A 12,948-nucleotide genomic window follows, 5' to 3' on the forward strand; every position below is an offset into this window, starting at 1 on the left:
CTCTAGGTCAGTACAATTACAGTGATACTACACTTTTATATTTTTTCTTTTTTTTTTATATATAAAAACTTTAAAAAAAAAAAAATTCTTTTCATCATCGTATTCTGACACCCATAACTTTTTTATGTTTATATCTACAGAGCTGATTCAGGGCTCGTTTTTGTGGGATGATCTGTGGTTTTTATTGATACCATTTTGAAGTGTAACTTTTCAACCACGTTTTACTCAGATGTAAAGCAACAAATACATGGTGAATCCACCACAAAAGATAAATATTTTTATATTTTAATAACACAGGCATTTTGGGATGCAGCAATGCTAATAATGTTTTTTATTGTTTATTTTTTAAGGAAAATGGGTGATTTGCTTTTTTTTTTTTTATATACTTTTAAAAGCAATAATTTAACTAATGCACTAGAAAAAATTCCATAGGAAGTCCATTTTACTTAACTATATTTTTAGAGTGTGGGAGGAAACTGGAACTCACAAAAACATAGAGGAAACATACAATTGTATGCAAAATTACAAGATTTGATCCAAGACCAGAGCACTACAAGTCAAAAGTACTAACTAAGTTGCAACACCTACAGCCATAATAATTGCTAATGATTTCTGTAATTTGATATCAGTCTTATTATTTCTGTATGGAAACATTTTCACGTTCTGCTGCTAAATTGCTGTTAGGTTCAAAGTTTTTCAGTTTTTTTAAAGCAATAATATTATTGAAAGATTTTTGTCACATTAGCAGCCTGTATGTATATATTTTTTTTATTTGTTTACAAAACATGGGTGGAAGGATTATTTAACACCTTAAGGACTTTGCCAGTTTTCACCTTCCTGCCCAGGCCATTGTTTGCAAATCTGACGTGTCAATTTATGTGGTAATAACTTTAAAACGCGTTTATTTATCCAGGCCATTCTGAGATTGTTTTCTCGTCACGTATTGTACTTCATGACAGTGATAAAATTGAGTAAAACATTTTCATTTTTATTTATAAAAATATACCAAATTTACCAAAACTTTTGAAAAAGTTGCAAATTTCCAAATTTCTCTACTTTTAGAATAGATAGTAATAACTCCAAAAATAGTTATGACTTTACATTCCCCATATGTCTACTTTATGTTTGGATGATTCTGTGAATGCCATTTTATTTTTGGGGGGCGTTATAAGGCTTAGAAGTTTAGAAGCAAATCTTGAAAAATGGCTTTTTTGACACACTTTTTAACCCTGTATACTTTTTTAAATTTATTTAGGTTTTACACAATAACAGCATTTTTTGAACAAAAAAATCATGTTTTAGTGTCTCCATATTCTGAAAGCCATAGTTTTTTTTATTTTTTGGGCAACTGTCCTATGTAGGGTATAATTTTTTGCGGGATAAGATGATGGTTTGATTGGCACTATTTTGGGGTGCATATGACTTCTATCGCTTGCTATTACACTTTTGTTATGTATAGTTACAAAAAATGGCTTTTGACACAGTTTGTTTGTTGTTGTTTTTTTACGTTGTTAATCTGAGGGGTTAAGTAATGTGATATTTTTAAAGAGAAGTTTGTTGCGGACACGGCGATATCTAATATGTATACTTTTTTATTTATTGAAGTTTTACACAATAATATCATTTAAATAAAAATATATTTTAGTGTCTCCATAGTCTGAGAGCCATATATATATCTTTTTTTTTTTGGCAACTGTCTTAGGTAGGTTATAATTTTTTTGCGGGATGAGTTGATGGTTTTATTGGCACTATTTTTGGGTGCATATGACTTTTTTATCGCTTGCTATTACACTTTTTTGATGTAAGGTTACAAAAAATGGCTTTTCAAACTTTTTTTTTTTTACGGTGTTCTCCTGAGGGGTTAGGTCATGTGATATTTTTATAGAGCTGGTCGATACGGATGCAGCAATAACTAATATGTCTACTTTTCTTTTTTTTCCTATTTTTTTACAAAAAATGTTTCTTTATTTTGGGAAAAGGATGCTTTATTTTTACTTTTAAAATTTTTTTTTTGTAAAACTTTATTTTGTTTCACTTTATTATTTGTCCCACTCTGGGACTTCAACATTACAGGGTCTGATCCCTGTTTCAGTGCAGCACAATACATCTGTATTGTGCTGTATTGAACTGTTAGCGTCTTACACTGTAAGACGCTAACAGTAGCCTAGGAGACCCAGCCTGTAAGGCCTCCGTACATGCTGGGCCCCAAGCCTTGGAATGGCTTGGGGCTGCCATGGCATACATCGAGTCCCCGCCACAGCAGCGCGGGGACCTGATGGATGAGGTGAGGGAGAGCAAACCTCCCATATGAGGGGTTAATCCACTGGCATCGGCGTTATCACCGATGCTGGTGGATGCAGCAGGGATCCGGCTGTCAGTAACAGCCGGATCACTGAAACTGATCGTGGCACCGCACGCGGGGGGGAGGAAGGGCCGCAGGATGATAATGATCGTCCTGGGGCACTAAGTACAGGCCTTTTAGGACGAGCATTCTCGTCCTAGGTCCTTAACGTGTTAACTTCTTCCTTTGTTTGGACTTTTAGCAAACAGCCTACCTGCCAACCAGAGAGAGAAAGGTGTCTCAATTACAGCATCATACTTTACACTGATAAATACGTGACAGATTCAGGAGGTTTGCAGGGTAAAAACTGAATGTTTTTAAGTACTTTCTAAAATAATGAATCATATGTAATGCACTACTGCATAATCACATACAAACAATTAGCTATAATTATTGTTTTATTTTAAGTGGTTGCAATCATGATTGCAGTAAGGAGAGGTCATCCCGGTATTACAGTGTTTTAGATAAACTGCAATTATTTTTCATCCTTGCCAATATACAAAAGAGCAGTGGGAGTGTGATCACTCACAGGGGTATTTTGGGTCCCCTCACGCTCCAGGGCTTGAAACAGCACCCTTTACACCCCCTGTAGTTATCCTCCTGCTTGTTTGTGACTACAAACTGTTATTCCTGTCAATCAATGTCCAGGATGAGTCCACCGTGTATAGCCAGCTTTAATGAAAAACAAATCTTTTTGTATCTGTAATGGCAACGTTTCTCTATTACTCTACTGTCAAGTATAGAGTGGCAGATCAATGCATTAATTTCCCCTCAAGCTCAGAGCATTGTATTAGTGGGTAGTGGTTTTCTCCCCTAGAAGCATTGCTCCAAGGTGGCTATACACATTATGTACAAGTAGGTTGATAATTGAATAACTATTGAACAATTGTTCCGCCTATGCTGCCATAGACTTTATTTTTTGAACAGGCATACAGTGACATACGTCGCTCAGTGAATCAATTTGTAAAGAAAAGTCCAATGTAATATATTTTTTATAGTGACCATTAGCATAAGTTGAAAAAGCGCATACTGATGTACTCATTGGGCTGAAGTAAAACAACAGGGAAAGCACTAACTAAACCGAGTGTGAAAGGTCCAATTCCTAATAGCAGACATCTTAATGTAAGGCCCAGTTTGGGGAAATAAAGATGGATATACTACATATTGTACAAGTTTATGTTATTGTAAATGTTTGAAATATAAAATAATATAACAAAAGCTGTTAGCAGCAGTAAGACACAGTCAGTGTTTGGTCAGTCATTTTCCATCAGTGACTGTGAGCCAAAACCATGAGTGAAGCCTACACAGAGTAAAGTATAATTGAAAGATTTGCACTTATTCTAATGTTTTTAAACCGCACCTGGTTTTGGTTCACTATCACTCATGAAAATCACTGACTGTGTGAAAACTACCTAACAGCGTGACCCTATGAAAGAACAATTTTTGTCATTTCATGATATCTATTCCAAAGAAGCAAATGACTGTCACTTGAGCCTACTTTGATTTCTACTTTTTTTGCATTTTTGAAATTTTGGGAAATATTAAACTTAACAAGCTTTTCAACTGAGAGAGATTGTTATGTGCAATTTATGAACATCGTGTAACATTTTGAAGAAAATGTTTCACACAACTTAATACATAGTAACATAGTACATAAGTAATAGCTAACAATAAAGCCAGTCGTCAAGGCTAAAGTATCTAAAAGACTGCATTGATACACGACTCCGATATTGCCGTGAATGTTAAGCTATGGTCAAACCATTATTACCGTAATTAATTTTGGATGTGTTTATCCTCCTTTTTACCTTTACAGTAATTAAAATATGATGTTGATCTTAACAGGAACTACCCAACAAGTATCACCATTTAATGTATTTGCCTCATCTAAGCCTTCCTAATTCTTGTTATCTAACTATGAACTTCCCTTAACCCAGCAGGCATATACTAACAGTAATTCTGATCTATCTTCATTAAGTCGTATTTTACATTCATTACTTTCTCACACACCAACAACTGTAACCCGCTGCTTCAAAGTGCCAAATTTAGCAGGTTTGTCAGACTGGCCCCAGGTTGCCCTTTCACAAAATCTGTGCTGATAAATATCTTCTATTACTTGCTAATAAATGTGGAGCCAGAGGATAAAACGCCCTCAGCACTTTATGCACAACACTTGTCTTTTACAGCCTTTCTCACGTAGGTGGAAACTATTTGAAATGTTTCACTGTAGTAAAAGATTTAGTTTCACAATAATAAAACAATTTCTAATCATTGCCTACAATGATTGCATAGGAAGAGATATGTAAGACTTGGATGAGCAATGTGTGACTTGACACAGATATAAAGATCACTGTTTCAACATTGTTTCAAATTGATTCAAATTACATTTGTGCTTTTGTAATTTGGGGTTTTAAATACTTGTAAAGGAAATTTTCTGGGTCTATGTTTCTTGTACATGCCAATGTGACAATATCAGGAGCATTGTCAAAAAATATCGAGACGGTAAGGTAGTAGAATTAAATTCTGGACTATGTACCATTTGTATTAGTTTGAATGTGCAGGAGATAGTTGGCAACTGTCAGCCCAGGGGGGTAAGACCAAACAACTGGCTGTGAAATCATGCGGCCTTTAGCTCATAAAAAAGCATTTAAATGAGCCCAAATTCCTTGAATTGTCTCCATTACGCCCCAGGCTTGCCCACCCCATTTTATGATTGCATGTCATTCTCATGAGGTTTTTTTGGTAATTGTAAAACCTTGCTAAATTCAAACACATAAAAATACTGCATATAAAAACATTTGAATAACATTTTATATGTCTTATCACGGATGGCACAGTACCAGTGTGGCATTAGGATGCCATTCTATTTACCTGAGAGACCAACACAATTTAGATTGTCTGAGGACACACATTTTCAGCATGTCAGATTCATTTCAGTATAATCAAATGACAGTGATGACAATAGGTCATTTACACATACCAATAATTACCAGGTTCAATAGCAATTAGACAGATCACATGACAAATTATACCCAGCACACCCAGCTGTAAACGTTTTATTCTAATGGCATTAACAGCTTTAGTTGGCTTCTAGTCTGGGAAGAAATGTAGTATAGTGGTGAAAGGTTTATCAAAGTAATTCACACTAAGGGTACTTTCACACTAGCCTTGTTAGAATCCAGCCTGCAGGATCCGGCAAGCCGTATACAAACAGAAAGCTTTTTTTCTGGATCCGTTTGACGGATGTGGCGAAATACCAGATCCGTCTCATCCGGTATCATCTGGAATAACAGATCCGGTATTTAAATTTTTTTCAAAGATCAAAAAAAAAACTGCTCCACCTATATCCCGGCGCATGTGCAGACCGGAAAGCCGGATCTAGTGATGCGCCAATTTCCGGAACACTTGGTACCTGATTCCACATGGAAAGCCAGCATAAAAATCTGATGTGGATTAGGCTACTTTCACACTAGCGCTTGATCGGAACCATTCTGAACGGATCCGATCATATTAATGCAGACGGAGGCTCCGTTCAGTACGGATCCGTCTGCATTAATAACTTAGAAAATTTTCTAAGTGCGCAAGATGCCTGAGCGGATCCGTTCAGACTTTCAATGTAAAGTCAATGGGGGACGGATCCGCTTGAAGATTGAGCCATATGGTGACCTCTTCAAGCGGATCCGTTCCCATTGACTTACATTGTAAGTCTGAACGGATCCGCTCGCCTCCGCACGGCCAGGCGGACAGCTGAACGCTGCAAGCAGTGTTCAGCTGTCCGCCTGTCCGTGCGGAGGCGAGCGGAGCGGAGGCTGAACGCCGCCAGACTGATGCAGTCTGAGCGGATCTGCTCCATTCAGACTGCATCAGGGCTGGACGGAGGCGTTCGGGTCCGCTCGTGAGCTCCTTCAAACGGAGCTCACGAGCGGACCGACGAACGCTAGTGTGAAAGTAGCCTTAGCTAATCCTCATGCGGATCATGTGCACTTTACACTGCACATCTGCAGTAGCAAGCCATGTCCTTGCTACCGTGGATCTTCTGGTGAGATATGTGTGGAATTTGCAAAAGCAAATCAAATATGTGTGATAATAACCTTAGGGGTGTTCTCAGTTAGTGCAGTATTACACCTGCGGATTAGCATTTTGATTGCCAGGAAAAAAACATTCCTTCCTGACAATCGGCTGCTCGTCAGTGAAGAAGACCACTGCTATTACATACAGCAATTTCCTCCACGATTTTTAGCATGCATAAAAAATGTGATTGCCCGATAAACGCTCGCTCATTGGGTTATTGATGGCACTTTTACACAGGCAGATCATCGCTAACCAGAATTCCTACTAATGCTTGTTAGAGATGATCTGCTCGACTATCTGCAGGTCTAATACAGCCCTTAGACCAGGCATCCTCAAACTGCGACCCTCCAGCTGTTGCAAACTACAACTCCCAGCATGCACGAACAGCCTACAGGTATCAGCCTACAGCAGGGCATTGTGGGAGTTGTAGTTTTACAACAGCTGGAGGGCCGCAGTTTGAGGATGCCTGTCTTAGACCCAGCAGCATCCTTCTACTCCCAGTATCCCAGCAATCTGTAACTGCTAAGCACCCAATATTCAGCTGCCCGATCACTTGGACAGCAGCATAAATGTACAATGGCCAGTCATTAAGAGGTTAATAGTATGATATGATTGAATGCAATGACTCCTAATTTATAATTGATAGAGATCATTTATACATTCCCTAAGCTTATATAATCAATATCAAGGTATCATAAATTTAGAGTACTGCATCAAGAAAGATGACATTATTGTATAGAGAGAAATGCTGGGAAATATATCTACTACAGGAATCACTTCCATTATGAAAGAGATAGATCTGATGATATAGTGGGCGCTGCAAGTCCTCTAACCAACTGTAGTTCATTGGGACAGATATATTATGCTTGCACCATTTTTATTTAGTGTCAAATTTATGAGCAATATATATATATATATGTGGATTGCTAAATGTGGCTAAAGCTGTGACCTCCGGTTCTCCTGCCACTGTGCCCATCAATCTGAAGGGAAGATGCGACATAATGCAGCACAGAGCTTTTTACCAGCAGAATTTTACAACACTTTCTAGACTACCTTGGGACTTATATAGTTTTTTATACAACAAGATGCACCAAAAAGCAACAAAAGCCACTAAGTAGAACTATACTTGCTGAACAGTTGAGATGTCCTCAAGAAAGTAATGTTTAGCATTTTTGCTATAAAATAAAATAAATTTGCAAACAAAACACACTTTATATATTATAGTGTGTATCACAAATTCCAGCCCAAATCAAGACGCTTTCCAGGCACAGTGACATATATGTTTTCCCCACTATTTTCAGCAGCCTATATTCTGCCCAATGCTTTAATTCTGTAATATTGGACATGCCCAGTGCGCCACAGAACAATATCTGAATGGCAAAATGTTCATCCTAAAAGGTTTCACTAATTTGTATTATGTGTCACCGGTGAAGAACAGCTCGAGGACATTCTTTTACCTTCAAAACTTCACTTGAGGATCTGTAATGTAATGGGATTTGTTTTCTACACCATAACCTGATGTTAGCTGTCACTCAGATGAAGACGTTGCCAGAAAACCAAAACTATTGCCTGAGACACCTCTATTTTAGTGCATTACATGTTAAAGGGGTTGTCCAGATGTTAATATTGATGACCTATCGTCAGGATAGGACATCAATATCTGATCGGCGGGGTCTGACACCCGGCACCCCCACCAATCAGCTGTTTGAGAAGGAGGCGTGCAGCCGTCCATGCGAGGGCAGCTTCCTCTTCATTACACTGCACTTTGTATCAGAAGTGCAGTGTAATACAAGAACCTTCTCCGTTCAAGTGAATGCAGTGAGTGCTTGTAATTACACTACACCACCGCTCCACAGGAGATGAGGCGTATTGTGAAGACCAGGAAGCGGCTCCTTGTCTCACAGCTGATCGGCGGGGGTGCCGTGTGTCGGACCCCCACTGATGAGATATTGATGACCTATCCTGATGATAGGTCATCAATATTAACGGCTGGACAACCCCTTTAAGGACACAATAATGACCAACTATTTGATGTATTTACACAAAGAGGCTATCAAAAAGAGCAATCAAGGCATTAAAAATATCAGTTTGTTGAAATTATTTTGGTTATTTGTTCACACCTTGCACTTTATGTAAGCTCATTGTATCAAATTTTTCATACGAAATTCCTTCTCACTAAACAGATGAACATTGTGCATTGGTTCCAGTCCAATGAGCCAAGATAAATAAATATAAAACAAAAAAAGAATATTACACAATATAACATTCTGTAAATGAAATCAATGATGTAGGAAAACAGACTTGTCACAATGATGGCAATGGATACTTCTTTTCTAGAGAAGTTAATTATGGTGCAGGAAAGAGCTCATAAAGTCCTATAGTGTATTTAACTGCTTTAAATGCGGGATTATGAAGCAGATGTGGTATCTGGTAGTACAGCATTCATGTAATTACATTGTCTGGACAGTCTCTTAGAATACAATACACGTACAACACACCCAGTGAATAGCCAGGTAGTGCTACTGTATACACTCTCATTTGCTGTAAATCTTTTTATTTTGTTGTCATTCTAAACATTGTAGATGGAAGATTTGTAAATTACGACTGTCTGGTACAAGGTACATAATATTATAAATGAGACCACGTAGGTTCTAGGATGTGTGCTTTACCATATTGTGTCCTTTTAATATTTTTCTGTTATATTTTAATAACTAAAATATCTGTAGTATGGGAAGAGTAAATATTCTATGTGAGAAGATTAAGGTAGAGACTGATATCTTTGGGATTAAAGATGGCCATACACATTAGATTAATGGTGACAGAACTTGGCAATTCTGGTAGCACCAAGTGACCATAGATGTTGGGTAGGAGAAAGATCATGTAGTTGCTTTTAATATGCTCTCCTTTTGTTCTTGGGGGAAACAGGTCACTGTCAGAGATGTCTGATGTCCCTTCTCTCTGTTCAGAACTCAGAAACTCCCATCTTAGCTGAGCATGCATGTTTATGAGGGGGTCTACAGAGACAGCTATTGGCCAAAGCAAGCACAGCTATCTAAAATGTATAATTAGCAGACAGCGGTTGTCCAAGTTAATTAAAAATCTCAATCTTTAGGGCCAGCCCTAAAATTGTATAAATTCATTGCTTGGTTCTACTGCCAATGTCTGTTTATAAAAAGCAGCAGTGATGTACCTGGAAACAACATGTGACCGTTGCAGCCATTCCCTTCCTTAGTAGTCTACTACTGAGGACAGTGATTGGCTGCAGTGGTCACAGGCCCTATCCCAAGACATCACCACACACATCATAGTGTTGTTGACGTGCTAGGATAGAGTACATGATCGCTCCAGACAATCACCAGTGGTAGACCGCTGAAGACAGTGTGATTGGCTGCAGTGGTCATCTCACATATGCAAGCACATCTCCACTGCTGCTTGTAAACAGACAGTGGCAGAACAAACACACCAGCGCCACAGAGAACAGTGTTGGAGAAAGTGGCGATTTTTTATTTTTATTTTTAAACCATTTGAGGGCTTGTCTGAGATTTTTAATTACCTAGGACAACCACTTTAATCGCTTTCTTGTTATAGCCAGTCAAGCTCTCTCTAGTACTATAGGTATGTATTGACATATTCTGATCACACATTCCGAGAGTATGCGAGTGGTATAATGAGTATTTTTTACATTTGGTTTAATTGGTCTTCATAAATGCTCTTTCTCTGACATTTCTTTTTTAATCTACCCTATAAACATGATCTGAATTCTAGAAGTATGCTATGTTAGCTGCATCAATGACAAGGTTACCATAGTTAGGGGGCTTTTCCACAGGCCAATGATCGGAAAACGAAAAACATTTGTTACTGATTATTAGCCTGTGTAAACATGATACCGATCACCTGACAAACAAGCAAACATTAATTTGTCAGGGGATCGCATCTTTCAAGCGGCACCAAAAACAGTCATTTGGCGGCAGCACTTAAGGGATGTGCTGCCAACAATAAGAAAACTGAATGGGGATGGACAATTGTAGTAACAATCATTCATCCCCATTGCTTCAGGCCATGGAAAAACAGGGCCAATCGACTTTTATATTGCCAGTTGGCACACAATTGGGGTTGAAATTGCCCTGTGTAAAAAGATCCTTACTGTTATCTCCAAAAGTGTCCTCATAGTGTGTATACTATACATGGCCACACACATATTTTTGGGCAAATTCAGCAATCAATTTTAACGTGATCTGGCAACAATGTAACATGTATGGGTATGGACCAGTTGTCCTCTTGACAGTGCCAACAATCTACATGGATTGAAACAAAGAACCGACAGTTTCGATTTTTACCCATTACATTTATTTGTTTACCCTAAGGATAAATGACCCCATAGGTGACAGGCAGCTGCTTACCTCCTCCACTCAATCAGTTTAGCCAGTTTAAAACTGGCCATACATTTGAGATAATGATGCCTCGTTCTGGCCAACCAGTCATCCATAGGATCGTTTATACGAATGATCCCACCAACTAAACTACCCAACCAGGGAGTCATTTAAAAAAAATAAAAACAGACCCTCTGGTGCTTGAGCACAGTATAAGAAAAAATAAGGGGCAGTAACGTGTTAAAACCTAGAGTTTATTAGGACAATTAAAGATCCCGAACTGGAAAGAGAAAGACCCTACCAGACAAACTAAACAAACAACGATGCAGGACCCACGTAAGTGAGTCACCTATAGGTAAAGTCCGCTATCAACCAATATAAGGAAGCGGAACTGACCAACAAACAGACACTGTATTGAGTCTACGGCAGTGTGCCAAAGACCTATGAATATGCCAAAAGGCGAATAAAAAAGGGTAGATCTTACCGGTGGTACATGTCAGGACCTGGTAGTCCAATACACAGGAGGTGGAGGAGATTCTCGTGCTTGAAAACGTCCTCTAGCCGGTTGTACCTTGGTGCCAAAGGGCTACAGGGAAAAAAACTGTCCCTGTTGATGCCCTACTTGGCCTATGAATCCCTAAGGTAACCTCCTAACACGGGGTCCTATCCCCGCAAGGGGTGGCCCCGTCCGGAACCTGACCCTAATAAATGAACCCTAAATAGCCCTGTGGGGATAAGGGCATTGGCCCTATTGGTGATGAGAGCTACCAGGGTATGGGGAACTAGTGTGATAGATATATTCAAAGTCCCTACGCGTTTCGTTTTTAGGAATATATCAAACTTTAAAGGGAAAGGGTACCTCCACTTCAAAAGGGACCCCCTAACTCGTCAGGGGACAGGGGTCATAAGTAGAGGAAATATCTCCACTCCTAACACAGTTGGATAGTTATCTCAGTTGGAGGGAGGGGGGGGAACCATAAAGGTTGCGCAGACCTAGATGAACCAGTGTGGTCCAAATCAGTCCAGATACCTGCAGATAAAAGAATAACAAAAAGGAATCCGTTCAGATGCCGGACCTCGCTGCAACATTTACAAATGTGCACCACTGGATGTGTTATCTTCCATCGTCACTCTCACTGTCCGATTATCTGTTAATGCAAAATAGCCCTAAGCTGATATGTCAATATACATAATTCAATGTCCAATATCTTGTTAAGATACAAGTCCCTTTTACTATTCAGTGTGCTGTCCTTAACAATATAAATAGCTTGAAAATCTTAAAGGCTAAAAAGGAGCTACTCATAAAAGTGTTGTTCATATCAAGATTAGTTATTTGGAGTGGAAACATTTATATATGAGAAAAAAAAATTACGCCAATATGAAAAAAACACAATAAATTGAGCCTCAGTCCTTGAGTAAGGGCGGTTGAAGGGTATTGGAAAGGAATAATGAAAAATATTTATATTGCCTTATAGTTGGAATTATAGTTTTATACATTTATAAAAAAAAAAGTAAAAAAAAAAAAAAGTCTAGCATCCTGGAAGATCTGTGCCTGATACAACACATTATTCTTTCTTTTCATTGGAAACAAAAGAACTGTATGGCGGGTCCAGATGGTCTCAAGAACAGGCAGATATTTTGGCATCCATTGGTCTCAGTCAACATATGCTGCCTTTATGGTCAGCCTTAGGGCTACACACAGTGATCATTATATATCCACCTCTAGTGCACTGCTTTATGTTGTCATGGGGTAATGACTATCAGGAACACACCTTCTTAACAGACAGGATAGAACCTGTTACAGCCATGTAAACATCTTGGTGTTTCATGGTGATCGATATATATAAAGTAAGGGGAACATTTATTAAATCAGGTACCTCTGTTTTGTGGCTTAAAAAAGTAATGGCTTTTGATGCACTTTTTGCAACATTTGGTCAAAATTTGGGATATTTGGTGATCCTCGTTACTTTTTAAAGTGCTCTATGTTTAAGGGGTAAAAGTGAGATTAGACTTGGATTATGGCTCATTTACTATGTGCAACTTTTGCAAAAAGTCACAACTCAATGCCAGCCAACCCCCTGGTGAACTTTAACACATATAGGTGTCTACCACATTGCATTCATGACAAATATTTTATGAAGGTGCGTCACTTCATAAATTTGGCACAGA

The sequence above is a fragment of the Bufo gargarizans genome, chromosome 7, assembly GCF_014858855.1.
Source record: "Bufo gargarizans isolate SCDJY-AF-19 chromosome 7, ASM1485885v1, whole genome shotgun sequence".
Classification (NCBI taxonomy): domain Eukaryota; kingdom Metazoa; phylum Chordata; class Amphibia; order Anura; family Bufonidae; genus Bufo; species Bufo gargarizans.